Source organism: Myotis davidii, unplaced genomic scaffold, assembly GCF_000327345.1.
Source record: "Myotis davidii unplaced genomic scaffold, ASM32734v1 scaffold438, whole genome shotgun sequence".
Classification (NCBI taxonomy): domain Eukaryota; kingdom Metazoa; phylum Chordata; class Mammalia; order Chiroptera; family Vespertilionidae; genus Myotis; species Myotis davidii.
In genome coordinates this window covers 5,906,635-5,922,469 of record NW_006290031.1, presented here as the reverse complement: position 1 = coordinate 5,922,469, position 15,835 = coordinate 5,906,635, and the positions used below count along the sequence as shown (strand labels likewise).

Sequence of the window (15,835 nt, the reverse complement as noted above, 5' to 3'; positions counted from 1 at the left end):
AATTCAGTCTTTGTTTTCAAACAGTGTCTGTTTCCCCCTGACTGATTAATGAACATTGAATAGGGAGTGGAACGCGTGTTTGAGAGTTATTCCTCTCAGGCCCTAGAAGGCATTGTTCCTGGTGTTCTGGTGGGTTCCCCACTTGCTGTTTCCCTCAGTTGCATGATAAGCTCTTCAGGCTGAAGTTCACATCCTATATAATAAAAGCCTAATATGCTAAGTGTCCGGTTGTCTGTTCAACCAATCAAAGCGTAATATGCTAATGATATGCTAAGGCTGCTCAACCAGTCACTATGACATGCACTGACCACCAGAGGGAACGAAGAGCTGTCCCCTGGTGGTCAGTGCACCCACAACCAACCTCCTGTGGCTGGCCAACCTCCTGCAGTCCCTCCCCCAGCTGGCTGGCCCTGATTGGCCCCAGTCAGGCCTGGGCGAGATGGCCCTGATCCACCCTGATTGCCAGCCAGGCCAAGGAACCTTACCCATGCACGAATTTGTGCACTGGGCCTCTAGAGTGTGTGTGTATACACACACACACACACACACACTGAGTGGCTAGATTATTATGACCACCTGACGTTTGTAGGCAAATTAGCTATAATTTCACGCTGAAGTTGCTAGAGGGCCAGACCATTATAAATAGGGAAGCAGGTTGTTTACCATGACAGTAGAAGTGATTTTTTTTCCTGAAGATATGGGTAAACAATGTGATTTAACAGGCTTTGAATGTGGAAGATCCCACATTTGAATGTGGGAGACACACACACACACACACCCACACACACACACACACACGAGTGGCCAGATTACTATGACCACCTCATCAGTACATCGTTGGGCCACCTTTTGCCTTCAATACTGCAGCGATTCTTCTTGGCACTGACTCCATGAGATGTTGAAAGGTGATGCGAGGAATCTGACACCGTGCCTGATGAATAGCACTGTCCAGTTCTGTGAGATTTGATGGTTGTGGAACCCGCTGCCTGATGGCTCTTTTAACTTCATCCCACAAATGCTCAATTGGATTGAGATCTGGTGATTGTGGGGGCCACCTAAGCAAGGTAAAGTCTCCCTCATGTTCTTGAAACCACTCCTGCACAATATGAGCACCATGGCATGGCGCATTGTCTTGTTGGAAGAAGCCATCTTCATTGGGATACGCCATCAACATGATAGGATGAACTTGATCAGCAATAATACTTAGGTATGTTGTGCTATTCAGACGTTGTTCCACATGAATTAAAGGGCCCAAATCATGCCAGGAAAACATGCCCCAAACCATAACACTGCCCCCACTAGCTTGAAGGGTTGTACTCATGCATATGGGGTGCATGCTTTCATGCTGTTTCCGCCAAATTCTCACTCTGCCATCTGCATGATGCACCTGGAAATGTGATTCATTGGACCACATGACTTTTTTCCAATGCTCGACTGTCCAATCCTTGTGTTCCTGTGCGAATTGGAGACATTTTATCTTGGTAACTGCAGACAGCAAAGGTGTTCGAACAGGTCTTTGGCTTCCATATTCCATACGATGCAGTGTACGGCTAATTTGCCTACAAACGTCAAGTGGTCATAATAATCTGGCCACTCAGTGTCTGTGTGTGTATTTAAAGGGTATCAAAATATGCCCATTGGTATAAGGATATTTTGAGCTGATTATTTTGAGCAATAGCAGACACAGGAAGCTGTGAAACAGAGTAGAAGCTACTGTGCTGTTACCTTTGTAAAGGAAATTTCCATCTGTAGGTGTCTCCCTCTCAGTTCCAGGATGAGACATATGACTGAATCAGAAGAGAATCCTGTCATTAGAGAAGGCAGACTACAGAACAAACCTTGCTCTCCTTACCTTGCTTTTCCTAGTCACCTCCCATAACTGGCCTCACCCCCAACATCTTTCGTTTGTTTTTAACTTTAATTGGTTTTTAAGGTGGTGGCTTGGGCCATCTGAAGAGTTACTCATTTTTCTTCCTTCTCTCCTATGTGTACATGAGGTATACATTTTTGTTATTGTTGTTAAATCCTCACCTGAAGTTATTTTTTCCATTGATTTTTAGAGTGTGGAAGGGAGGGAGTGGGAAAGAGAGAGACAAATAGAGAAACATCAATGTGAGAGAGACACATTGGTGGATTGCCTCCCACACATGCCCAGACCAGGGCTGGGGATGGCCTGCAACCCAGGTACCTGCCCTTGACCGGGGATTGAACCTGTAACCCCTCGGTGTGCCAGCAGACACTCTACCACTGAGCCACACCGAGGTATATATTTTAATAAACGTCTGTGTGTCTTTTTCCCCTTACTTTTTTGTTGTTTTTTCCCTTTTTTTGTTGTTTTTTTTTTAAAAAATATATTTATAGAGAGGAAGGGAGAGAGAGATAGAGAGTTAGAAACATCGATGAGAGAGAAACATCCATCAGCTGCCTCCTGCACAATCCCTATTGGGGATGTGCCCGCAACCCAGGTACATGCCCTTGACCAGAATCAAACCTGGGACCTTTCAGTCCGCAGTCCGATGCTCTATCCACTGAGCCAAACTCGTTAGGGCAGATATGATTTTTATCTTCTTGAATTTGAAGAGACTTTGCCTGTATCCCAACATTTGGCCTACCTTTGAGAATGACCCATGTGTACTTGAGAAGAATGTATACTCTGTGGCTTTGGGGTGAAAAATTCTGAAGATGTCAATTAATTCTATCTGATCTAATGATTTATTTAGAATTGATATTTCTTTGATATTTTTTTTTTTCTTAATTTCAAGATGGTGACAGCAAAGCATTGAACCAAGTGAGAGAAAGCTTGGAACGCAGGCCGACAGGGCAGGGGTCCAGTGGGAAACAAAGGCAGGTGGGCCATAGGCAGGGCAGACATGGCAGTTTGAGCAGCCTAATCACAGGAACAACCAAGCAGCAATAGCAAGATGTGTTCGGACTCAGAGTGGGAGGCATGTGAAACTAGGGAGGGTCTGCAACAGTAAGGTGAACTGGCACATAGGGACTGGAAAAGTTCAGGTCCCTTGCTGGGCAAGAACAATGAAGGAATCAATCAGGTGGCGACACAGGTAGATGTAGAGCAGGCTTGTAGCACATATACGTGTATCCCTGGATACAAGGCTTCATGGGCCACCCATTATTGGTCCCCCTCCCTGTGAGGGGAGCCTGAATCTGCTTGTAATAAATTTTTCACACTTTTGCTTGAGTCTTCTGGTCTGCGAAGTTCATTCTTTGGAGTCATGAGACACGACCCTGGGGGAAAACCTCGGCTCACCATTCCGGTTATCACGAGTCCAGGATCCGCTGAGTGCAGGGCTCTGTGTGACTGCATAGCTCACACCCCCATGCAGCTGGCCTCCGTTATAAATACGCTCTGTCCCGCTCTCTACCACCCCCAAATCCAGCACTTTGGAATACGATTATTTGAGCTGAAGGCCATTGAGATGCAGCTGACACAAGGAGGACTGTCTGCCCTCCTGCTTCCTGTCTAAATGCAGGGCATAAATATCTTCATGTGGAGGTGATGAACATTTCCATTTGTCAGTGCTCCTCTCTCCAGGAAGAGAACTGTGACCTTCTCTGCATAACCACCCTTACTGAAGAAGTCTATTTCCCATACATTTCCTAGTCACCTTCCCACAATTTACCACTGGTAGGATCCCGAACCCCCTTTTCTTTTGTTGTCACTTCTCCACAATTTATCACTCTTTGTTAAAATGGTACATAATCCCCCAGGTCTTACTGCCTCTTTGGGTTTTCACCTGTTTTCTGTAAAACCCATTTACACATAAATATATTAAGATCAATAAACATACAGTTTTTCTCCTGTTAATCTTTCTTTTGTTAGTTTAATTAGAAGGCCCCCAGATGCAGAACCTGAGGGGGTAGAGGACATTTTTTTTTCTCTCATACTTTTGTCAGTATTGCATTGCTTGTAAGTCTTGCTTTGTTAATAAGAAAAATAATTTAAAAAAAGGGCTCTTAAAATATCCTATCTGTAGACCCTTTGATAAAATTCTCTAAACCAGGGGTGAGGAACATCTGGCCTGAGGGCCATCTAAGGCCCAATAAATCATTTGGTCTGGCCCTGCCAAGGCATTAGGGGTGAGTTAACTAAATGTTTGACCAAGTATAGCAGGCTAAGTTTTAAGTTGATAATTTTGTATGGCCCACGAATGATTTTACAAATATTCAAATGGCCCTTGGCAGAAAAAAGGTTGCCCACCCGTGCTAAACAAATGAAAATCAAATCTCATGACAGGGAAGAAAAGTTCAAGAACCATGGATGAGCGATGAAGCTTACATTTACAATTGAATCTAAATGGATGACGATAGTTCAGTGGGGATGACACTCTGTTAAGGATTTTGAAACAGGAGAGAGATTCTGTGAAGGAAAACCTGGTAATAGTCTGGGATTGAAATCCTATAATGATCTCATCCAAACTCAAGATTTGGGCAATAGGGAGGATGTGGGTAGTTAAATGTTCTAAAGAGTTTATTTCAATGGAAGGAGGGGAGAAGCACTGAAGGAGTAATCTGGATGACGCAAGATTTCATCACACTACTCAGAACGGTGGGCGTGCAATTTTAAACTTAATTATTTCTGAAATTTTCCATTTAATATTTTGGACTACACTGGATGGTGGGTTACTGAAACCGCCAAAAGTGAAACCACAGATAAGGGGAACTGTGGAAGAATACCAACCTCCACTTCATAGGATAGTTGTACCACATTTTAATCGACTACTCTACAATATACATTCAGTTCAACCAAAGGTTATTCATAAGTTATGTGCACGAGGTTCTTAACCACGGCAGCATTTGAAACAACAGTAAAAGACCATCTGAATGGCCCCAAATAGTGGATAGTGAAATAAACTGTGCACATATCCACTTAATAAAATTTAATTTTAAAATATGAATTGTGTAAATAATATAGAAAGATAGGAAATGATAATGTTAACTAAGGGGAGTAGAATATAAAAATATTCCTAGACTCTAATTGCAACAGGTCAAAAAAGGACATTAGCCAATGAGCAGTTATAAGAAGGAGCGCAAATAAAACAGGAATCATCGATGTCTTAGCCTCGTGGAATGTGGGTGAAGCCTTTTTTGTATTAATTACTTTTGTTGTCATACAGTTGCTTAAGCACTAGATGAAAACAAAGGCTTAAAACAGAGGAACAAATGGGTGGAAGTGGGAGAGATCAAACTATTAGACAACCCTTGAGGAATTTTGCTGTACAGGGAAGCAGAAAATGGCTAGTATCGGGGGAGGGTGTGGGGTCAAGGCAAGGGCGGGGTTCTTTTGAAGATCGGAAGGAGCTACATGTTTTTATGCTGATGGGCGTGACTAGTAGAAAGGAGGAAAAGTGATGCTGGAGGAAAGTCCTTCAGCAAAGGAGAGGAAATGTGCGCCAGCGCTCAGTGGAGCTGAGCCGAGGGCAGGGACCAGGTGGAACATATGGGAGCAGACACAGAAAGGCAGGCTGGCTGGCTGTTTGATGGTGGAAAGTTGAGGTAATTCTGTTCTGATTGATTCCATTATATTCAGTGAAATATGCAAATCAAGGAGTCAACTATGAGTGGAGGTTTGTTGGAAGTTTGAGAAAAAAGGAGAGGTGCGAAATGGCCTCAGAGGTTGAAAGAGCTAATAGGTCAAGACAAAATGGTAGAATTTCCTGAGTGAACCCAGGGTCTCCTTGAGGGTTGGGCAGTAATAGGCCTTGTTGATGTACCCTGGCAGGGCAGCCTGTCTCAACTATGTAATGTCAGTGCCTTGCACACATAGGCTTTCCTTCTATGACTCTGAGTTCCGTTTCGGTATCACAGATTGCTGTTATCCTGCCTCTTCGTTTTGTGTGTGAACAGTGATGTTGAAAGCACACTTTTACTTGAAGTGTCAGCTTACACTTACTCTCTGAAGATATTGTCAGTACACAAGAACATCTTCTCAGCCCTCAGAATGAGCTGGCTCTATGCACTGATGCCACCGCCCAGCAGAAGCCGTGGCCTATGACTTGTGGGTGTGAAGTAGATTGTGGATTCTCAAGAGATTTGATAGCCTTCATCAGCTGCAAAAAATAGGGAAATATGTATCATTTTGCTCTGTATGAATGATGTAGTTTGAGCTTTTTAAAATTTGTTGGCTTAGTGAAGACAGGACCACACAAATCGCATGACTAATTCCCCTCAAAAGTTAGGTTCTTTTGCCCTGGCTGGGTAGCTCAGTTGGTTAGAACATTGTTCCAATACACCAGGGTTGTGGGTTCAATCTCTGGTTAGGGCACATGCAAGAAACAACCAATGAATGCATCAATAACGTAGAACAACAAAATCGATGTTTCTCTCGCTCTCTCAAATCAATAAATTTTTAAAAAGTTAGGTGCTTTTTGCAGCCTACACACTGATGTCATAGAGAGTATTAATACAAGTGAGGTGGACAGGATTGCATGTTGGGGTTTAGTTTAAGTGGATCAGGAAATAGGGGAGAGAAATGAATAGGAAACCCTGAGGGAAAACAAATACATTGGTAGGAAAAACAAAGTTAAGCTTGAAAAATAATTGACCAAGAAAAACAGTTAATGTATATTTTATCTTTTGTTCCTTTAATAATGTAAATTACATACAGAGAATGATGAGTAGAAAAGAACAATTAAAAGGTAAGTGTGATTAACTGGGATTTCCTTTGTATTCCCCCAAATAGCCAGCATATAGGGACCCCTGTGCTCCACTTCAGTGCAGAGGTGAGCATCTTTCCCTTCCAGACTGAAAGTCAAAATGCTTTTATAGCCGCAATGACTGCTTGTCATTATTTTTGCACTTGTAATTATGAAAATAATGTTTCAAAAGTGTGTTCCGTATGATCAAATTTTGTAAAAACAAACAAAAATAATGACAAGCCGCAATGACTGCAACTTACACCAGAGAGTCACTTTGAACAGTGGTGATTTAGGCACTTTCTAGATAACATTGAAATGACTTCCTTAACATTGAAATGACTTCCTTAACATTGAAATGACTGTTTCTCAGCACTTTCCACACCTAAGCCCAACAAATCACAAAACAAGAAATATAAATGCCCAACAAACTCATGAAAAACAGTTCCATCTCAATAATAATTTTAAAAATCTAAATTAAACCACAGTGAACTGCCATTTTTTTTTTGCATGCCAAGTTGTCTAAAGACTGTAATTAAGACAGTTCCTAAGGGTAGAGGGAATGTGGAAGAGACTTCCCTATGCTTTTGGGAAAAGTATAAATTGGCGCAACTTTTTTCAGGCCAACTTGATAAAATGTACCCAAAGTCTTAAAACATTCATTTATTTAATCAAAAGTATTTATGGGTGTCATGAAGGGCTGGAAATTATGTGCATTCCATCAGTTTTTAGACATTGCATTAATAATTACAAGTGCAATGCGTCCTGTAAAATGAAAATCAGAAGGAAATAAAAACAAGGAATTATTCTTAAGAAAATAACCAAAATTATGTGGTAAGATCGTTTAAACAGTGAGAACTACCTAAGTGTCTACAGACAGTGGATTAAATAAATTATGGTATATCCATACAGTGGAATCATATTATGACATTAAGAGTAAAGTTATAGAAAAATAGTTAACATATAGAAATGTTCATAATACACTGGTAAATGGAAAATAATGTTTCAAAAGTGTGTTCAGTATGATCAAATTTTGTAAAAACAAACAAAAATAAAACTATTTCTATATCTCTATCCTCTTACCCATGTATCTATGCAGGATATATAGTCCCTCCATATCCACAGTTTCGCTTTCTGCAGTTTCAATTACCCATGGTCAGCCACAGTCTGAAGATATAAAATGGAAAATTTCAGAAATAAGCAATTTATAAGTTTACAATTATGCACCTTTCTGAATAGCATGATGAAATCTTGTACTGTCCCTCCCAGGACATGAATCATACCTTTTGTCCAGTGTTATCCACCCTCTATAGGCGAACCTTTCCTTACTCACTTGGTAGCTGCCTGGGTTGTCAGATTAGTTATCAGGGAGAGGGAGAGATCACATTCACAAAACTTTTATTGCAGCATATTGTTGTAATTGTTCTATTTTATTTTTAATCTCTTATTGTGCCTAATTTATAAATTAAATGTTATAATAGGTATGTACCTATATATAGGAAAAATCAGTGTATGAAGAGTTTGGTACTATCCACTGTTTCAGGCATCCACTGGGGGTCTTGGCAGACATCCCACTCAGATAAGGGGAACTCACGTACTAGCAAAATGGTAGCAATGATAATTGCCACATGGGGGTATTCTTGGTGCTTATCTTCATGAACATTCACATAGTTGTGAAAACTAATAATATTATTAGCTTTTCAGACAGCATAGTGTTTTGTAGAGTTTAAATTAATCAAGTACATTTGCCTATCATAGAAGGAATATTGGGAAAAAATTGAAATTTTCAAATCCTGTCAACTGTTCCAGCTTTTGAAAACATCATTACTCATTCCTTCTGTATTACTTTTGTGAGACGACCTTAACATTAAGAACACTAATTTGAGATGAAATTTGTATCCTCCTAGTGACTAGGGCCTGAGGTGTTTAAATGACCTTTTTAATCCCAGGGGATGACTGCTGTAGGTCAGGCTTGAGGTCACTGGCTGAGGAGTTACAAAGTCATCGTTTTGGCTGAGAGGATAGTAAACTTGGGCTACAGACAAAGCTGTTGCTCTTTCAGTGATGAAAGAAAACAAATACTCAGTCCTCTCCTCTGAACACACATGCTGGCTATAATCAGCCAGTGTTGGTGGGTTGGAGTTGATGATCATTATAAATCCAGTACGCCTTGCGGTTGACCATTTATGGTCAGGTTGAAGTTACTGATGTTTGGGAACATTTCTGGGGAAATAAGCATTTTCAAGGACAGATAAAGAATCTTAAAACTGTGGAGATGGAAGGACTTTATGGTGGTCCTTTCTTCGGGATCTAGAAAGGCTAACAAAGGAAGAGTCCGTCGTATGGATGCTCTTGGGAGAACTGAAGGAAGAGTGTTGCTCTAACTTCCTACTAGAACACACTGGTACTCAGTCTTCGAATAAAAGAATCTGATGACATACAGGAACTTGCATGATGATTGCAGTACATGGTTATGGTAACCAGTGTTGCCCTGTCTTGAAAATATCCCCTTGTGATGTAAATGTCCCAGATGTGATCTGGTCAAAGTTCAGAGGACTTGTAACCTCCTATCATCTGGGCACAATCATGAAGCCCCATTTTTTGGTAGCTTGTTCTGCAATTATTTGCCCTATTGGTGTCTGTTAACCACACGTTGTTGCTCAGTGTACCAGCAGATCACAGACAATTAGAGGTATAGATTTACATGGGGATTGCAGGCTTGGCATTAAGCCATTGAATATTTAACTTGCATGTGATCTTTTATATGTGACATTTTTCCAAGCCAGTTTCCAACACCGTGCTATACTTGTCCAATTTATTATTTTAAAAAGAAAACCTCTGATGTAAAACTTCCCTTGTACCTACGTTATTACTAATTTTATGTTATTCCTTTCTAACACGTAGGAAGGATTTTAATTTTTAATTTTATTATCAATGCCACTAACTACTAGTATGTAGTAGTCTCAGCTTCGTGGTGCTAAAATTTTGGTGAGAATGCCACCTGTTTGCAGGTGTGAGCACTGTTGGTAGGAATATAACTCAGTACAGTCACTTTGAAGGCGAATTTAGCAGTGTCTCTAAGAACTGAAAAAGCAGGGACCCAAGAAATCTATTGCTAGTTATAACTTTGGAGAAAAACTTAAATATATGCACAGTGAGGCAAGTATGAAGATGGTTAGTGTAGCCCTGGGTGTAACAGCGAAGACCTGTGTCCACCTTGCATGTACACCAGTCAGGGATGCCTCAGTGGAGTGGATGTATTACTCTGGAATTCTCTAGCAGTTAAAATGAGAACAATGCAGTTCATACTTAAGTAATGTGGAAAAATTTCTAAGATGTACATTGAGTGATAAAGCAAGGAGCTGAAAGATAAGGACAACATTATGTCTACAGCATTATGCACAGACACACACTCATAAAACAATGCTAAATCTTTCCTATGTCTACACACATGGGTATAAATGCGCACAGGTGGATTCGGAATGATACATACCAAATAAGGACAATGGTTTTATCTGGGGAGAAGAAGCAAATGACTGGAATTGAGGGTAGAGTCCATTATCTGTAACGCTTTCATTTTTTAGAAAGATACTGTATTTGTGGGCTTCTGAACTAATTAAAAATGAATAATAAAAAATGAAAAGAAATCTAATTCAAGTCATCAATAAAGATGTTTTAAAAAGGAAATAGCCTGAAGTTCATCTTTAAACATATTCCTTCATTGCCCTAGCCTAGCCGGTTTGGGTCAGTGGATAGAGCATTGGCCTGCAGACTGAAGGGTCTCAGGTTTGATTCTGGTCAAGGGTACATGTCCCAGTTGTGGGCTCAATCCCCAGTGGGGGGCGTGCAGGAGGAAGCCCATCAGTGATTCTCTCTCATCATTGATGTTTCTATCTCTTCCTCTCCTTTCCCCTCTGAAATCAATAAAAATACATTTAAATATATATACATTCCTCACTTTTAAAGAAATAATACCTATAGAAATAAGAAACCAATGATAAGACTTAGCAGCATGAGAAAGTCCAAGAACATCTTACCAATGGAGGATCCTTAGTGTGCGCTGTGGACATGTTGGGACTGTGCACCAGACCAACCCATGCTGCTGCTGTCCCTGAGGTGGCCTGTTCCTGGTCCTTGTCCTTCCTTATTCTGTATGTATTTCGGTTTCACCTTCCATAAAGAACTGGAAACTAAAATCCCCAAGAGTCCCACTTTGAGGAGCAAGGCAAAACCCGGTGAAGGGATACTTGCAGAGATTTTCTCTCAAGATGCAAGTGCAACCACCACGTTTCTAGTGGGAAGGGTAAGACAGGGAGTGTGGAAGGTCATATGGTGACTGTGTGTTTAATATTTCTGAGGAATTGCTAGACTGCTAGACCCTTTTCTACTTTAGCAAAACCTTTTTATGTTTCCACCAACAATACATGGAGTTTTCAATTATTCTACAAAATGTTATTTTCTGTTTTTCAAATTATAGCCATACAAATGAGTGTGAAATAATAGTTCATTGTGATTTTGCTTAATATTTCCCTAATGAGTAATTGTGTTGAATATCTTTTCATGTATTTACTGTCTTGTACATTGTAGCATTGTAGAAAGTTTTGAGATTAAGTCTTCCAAATCTGTTCTTTTTGTTCAAGATTATTTTGGCTATTCTGGATCCTTTGCATGACCATATCAATTTTAGGATCAGCTTGTCAATTTCTTCAAAACAGGAAGTTGGCTGCCCAGCCAGCGTGGCTCAGTGGTTCAGTGTCAACCTATGAACCAGGGGGTCACAGTTTGGCACATGCCTGGGTTGCAGGCTCGATCCCCAGAAGGGGGCATGCAGGAGGCAGTCAATCAATGATTCTCTCTCATTACTGATGTATCTATCTCTCTCTCCCTCTTTCACTTGCTCTCTGAATCAATAATATATATATATACACACACACACACACACATATATATATATATATATATATATATATTAAAGGAAGTTGACATTTTGACAGAGAATGCATTGAATCTGCATTTAGTGGACCATTTTGAGTATTACTATCTTAACAATAGTAAGTCTTCCAACCCATGAACATGGATAACTTTCCATTTATTTACATCTTCTTTAATTTCTTTCAACGTTTTGTAGTTTTCAGTTTACAAATCTTAAACTTCTTTGGTTAAATTTATTCCTAAGTATTTTTTTTAAGATATTGAAAATGAAACCATTTGGTGCTGGGCTTTTCTTTTGGGGGAGTGTTTTATTACTTGACATGCATTCTCTATTACTAGTGATACTGACATTTTTAAAATATTGTTTTGTGGCAGCTTATTATATAATCAGTTCAGATACACTCTGAAAATTTAATCAGATTAAATTGCATTGACTCTTCAATCATCTCATGCATCAATTCCAAAATGTTTTATATTTAACATGTTTATAGTGCCTTTTAACATCTGGAAGGGCAAGTTTCTCCTCATTACTCTTATGTTTAAAAAGTAAAATCATGCCCTGGCTGGGTAGAGCAGTTGGTAGAGCATCATCCCAATATGCCAGTGGGTTTAATTCCCAGTCAGGACACATACAAGAATCAACCAATGTCTCCTTCCAAAGAACTTCACAACTATGATATTTCATTTTTATTTAACAGGCAAGAAAAGTTTGATGAGCCTCTTCTGAATTTACTTTTCTAACCTAATTTCCAGCTGTTGTCTCAAAGCAGTTTACTATTGGGAGGGCACCGGAGCCCTAGCCTGTATTAGTAAAGGCTGTAAAATTTAATTCCTACCAGAGGGAAGGGTGTGATTATCGCAGAAGCACTCCTAACAATCTGAGCAGAGCCCTTCTCCAGTGCATACCATCTGCCATGGGTAAGCCGAGGACCGGGAGGGCTCGTGAGTCCCTTACTGAGTCCGAAAGCCCGAAAAGCAGGGGAGCCCAGACGGGCCTCCCAGTCTGAGGCTGAAGGCCTAGAATCTTTTTTGTCCATTTAAAAGGTTTTATATTTGCCCCTACAATCTAAAAAGTGAATTTGTTATTCTCATGTTTATTTATCCAAATGAAGTTTATAGTATTTTGTATAGTTTTAAAATTGTGTTAGAATTGGAACTAGTATTGTTTTAAAATTTCAAATATGGTTAGAAAAATTTTACATTATTTTACTATATGCTTCCGCTCAGGTACATTTATGGAGTTTTTTAAAGCTGTCACAAATTTTTGTACATTTCATTATTTAATGAGCAATTATTATTAATTCCAACATAACTTATCTTGATATTATGAGGAAAATTCCTCTTTCCTTTATAGTTCCTAAATAGTCATCACTGGAACCTAGTAGTTTTTTTTTTAATAATGAGTTTCACAAAATTTCTTACAAAATTTCATCTTACAAAATTTCTCCTATTGGTTCCATTTTTCAAAGTTATCATTATTTTCCTATTCATCCTTGTAACTGGGTAAATTGAGAATGTAAGTACTTTGAGTGCTCATGGTTCAGCTCAGAGCGAGTTGATTGCATCAAAGAATAGTGTGTCTGTGTGTGTACAAGTGTGTGTTGGGAGGGGGCTGGGTAGGAACTTGAGACAACTATCTTAATGATGTCTCCTTGGAATTAATACTGTTTGTCTTGGAAACCTAGATCCCCAGAGCTGAACTAATTATTTCTTGTGACATCTCCTCTCCTGGTTTTGGTCAGAACTAGGGAACAAGGGGTTATTGTGCATGGAATGCAGTTCCGCAAGATCTGTGGTCCATTAGCATATACATTACTTAATCGTTTGTATTGATTCCCAAAATTTCTGGATACTATTGTGCATAAGTGTAGATGAAAACAAAACCATTTCCATCTTTGTGTCCTTTCAGGTTGTGACCTTTGACCAACCTCACTGTCCTGGGCAAGTTGTATCAAAACTTTCTAGTTGATAATTGATGATTATCTGTTTCTTAAAATGTAGCCATAAATATTTTTGTGAGTAACATATGGAATGGCATGACAACAGATATAAATATCAAACTGGAGATAGGATGACCACCAGGAGGCATGGCCCTGGCACTAGTGCATTCTTTGTCCCTTTGCCTCGTCAATCACTAGTACCTGAGTTACACTGTAAAAACTGGACAATAACAGGAGTCTTTAGCAGATAATAATCTGTGCAAAATTGCTGGGTCAAATCTTCCTTTAAGCAAAATACTCTATAATAAATTCTGTTATATTCTATGGAATTGCCTGCTTTATCTTTTGGTCTGAAGTTACCTTTTCGTTATGATGGCCATTACACCTTTGCCTCGCTGTCAGACATCCTGTTAAAAAATATTTGGACTTAGGTCTTATTATCCCTTTGCTCTTAGAAGACTCAGGTTTCTGCAACACAGAAATCTGCTTTATTTCAAGATAATTGGTAATCTGATGAGTGTGTTGAATGAACTCAAAAAGAGTCTGGAGGCTTTGGCTAGAAATAAATGATAAAGATTTATTCAAGGGTTTACAAACCAGAAACACAAGTAGGCAAAACCCAGAGTATTCCAAACAAGAGAAAAAAGCTAAGAGTTCTTATAATAATTTAAAACGTACATGCTTGAGAAGAATCAGTCCTGCGTTGTTAGCCTCTGGGCTGGTCCAAGATGGGAGTCCTCTAGATCAGTGGTTCTCAACCTAGGCTGCACATTAGAATCACCTGGGAATCTTTTTAAAATCCTGATTTCTGGGCCTCATCCTCCGGAAAGTCTGTTTCTTTGTTACTAATGTTGTGGCCCCACCCCATAACAAAGAAACAGAATTTCCGGAGGATGAGGCCCAGAAATCAGGATTTTAAAAAGATTCCCAGGTGATTCTAATGTGCAGCCAAGGTTGAGAACCACTGCTCTAGATGACCGGTTGTCTGGATAATGGAAGTCAGATGGTCTGGATACATGAACAGCCTTTCCTTAGTCCTTCAGGGGGTAATCAGAAGGTTAGCTGGAGGTTTGAAGACAGGGGACTGGAAAGTGCAGGAGTTTAAGTTCCCAGGCTAGTATTCCTGTTGTAATTTAAAATAAATTACTTTATTTTAGTAATTTTGCAGCTTGATTGTAGTGACTCCGTTTTATTTCTTCAGTCTCTTCCTCAGGTGCTACAGTAGCAGTAAGCATTCCTTAGGCTGCCTCCGGAGATCACCTGGAAGGGAGCTGTCTTAATAGACGTTCAGTGCAGATAAAACCTGCCCGTTCTAGAGAGAGATGTCAGAGAACATACACCAGCCCCGAGGAGAGTATGCCTGGTTGTAAAGCTCCAAAGAATCGACTCTTACTCCTAATGAACACCCTAGAAATGCGTCTAGAGCTAAGCCCCTCTTGGAGACATGACCAAATGCACTCATGGATGCTCTTTTGAAACCAAACATGTTCCTACATAGAGGAACTTCTGTATCCTCACCTCCCCCTGGAAGCTTTCCCCAGCCCTGCCTGCCCCCAGGCCGGCTTACCTCTGCTGAAATCTCACTTCGTTTTTCTCCCCTTGACACTCCCTAGTGGCATTTGTGTCGCTCATGCCCCCAGTGTCTCCCTCACTGCTCCAGAAGGCCCCACCTCATTGGGCATCTCCCACCGCACTTACCAAATGCTTTGCGAAAAGTGGGCGCTCAGTACATGAAGATTTATGGGTGGATATTTTCCTAATCTGTAGCGCCTGCTATATTCTACGGAAAGCTACCAAAATGCTACTCACTTTATTTCTATAGTCAGGATTTTCGCAAAACTAACCGGTCTCCAAGGCATACCTAATGATTTAGCAAGGGTTAGTGACACTTGGAATAAAGACATGAGCGCCAGGCCATCACGGTAAGGATCTTCGTTTTCCCACGTAGGCTTGTGTTCTTATTAGGTTGGCGAAGAAAACCTTCCCTCTTAGCAACCCAGCGCGCTCCCCTCCTCGGGCCTCTTTCTCTCCTTTGTTGGTAAATGACTCCAGCCTGTGCCTTCAATTTTAACAGTTTGTGTCCCGCGCGCGCATAGCCCCTCTCTTGTGATTAGAGACATTCAAACCTATTCTGACACAGGACCTCAGCCCGATTCTGACTGCTCTGCTTCTGGGGGGGTGGACAGTTTTCTCTGCACCTAAACGCTGGCCCTGGAAAAGAACGGGGAGCAAGTGGCATTTAAACTTAGACTGAGTCACGGCCGGCTGCGCAGCAAGCGCTCCTCAGTGCGCACAAATACACAACGCGGT

At 40.5% G+C, this 15,835-nt stretch overlaps 1 protein-coding gene across 1 annotated transcript in view; it reads left to right on the top strand.

The window, feature by feature from the left end:
* FGF2 (fibroblast growth factor 2) overlaps positions 1–15,835 on the top strand; it is a 52,876-nt gene that overhangs the window by 1,429 nt on the left and 35,612 nt on the right. The window lies entirely within an intron of this gene.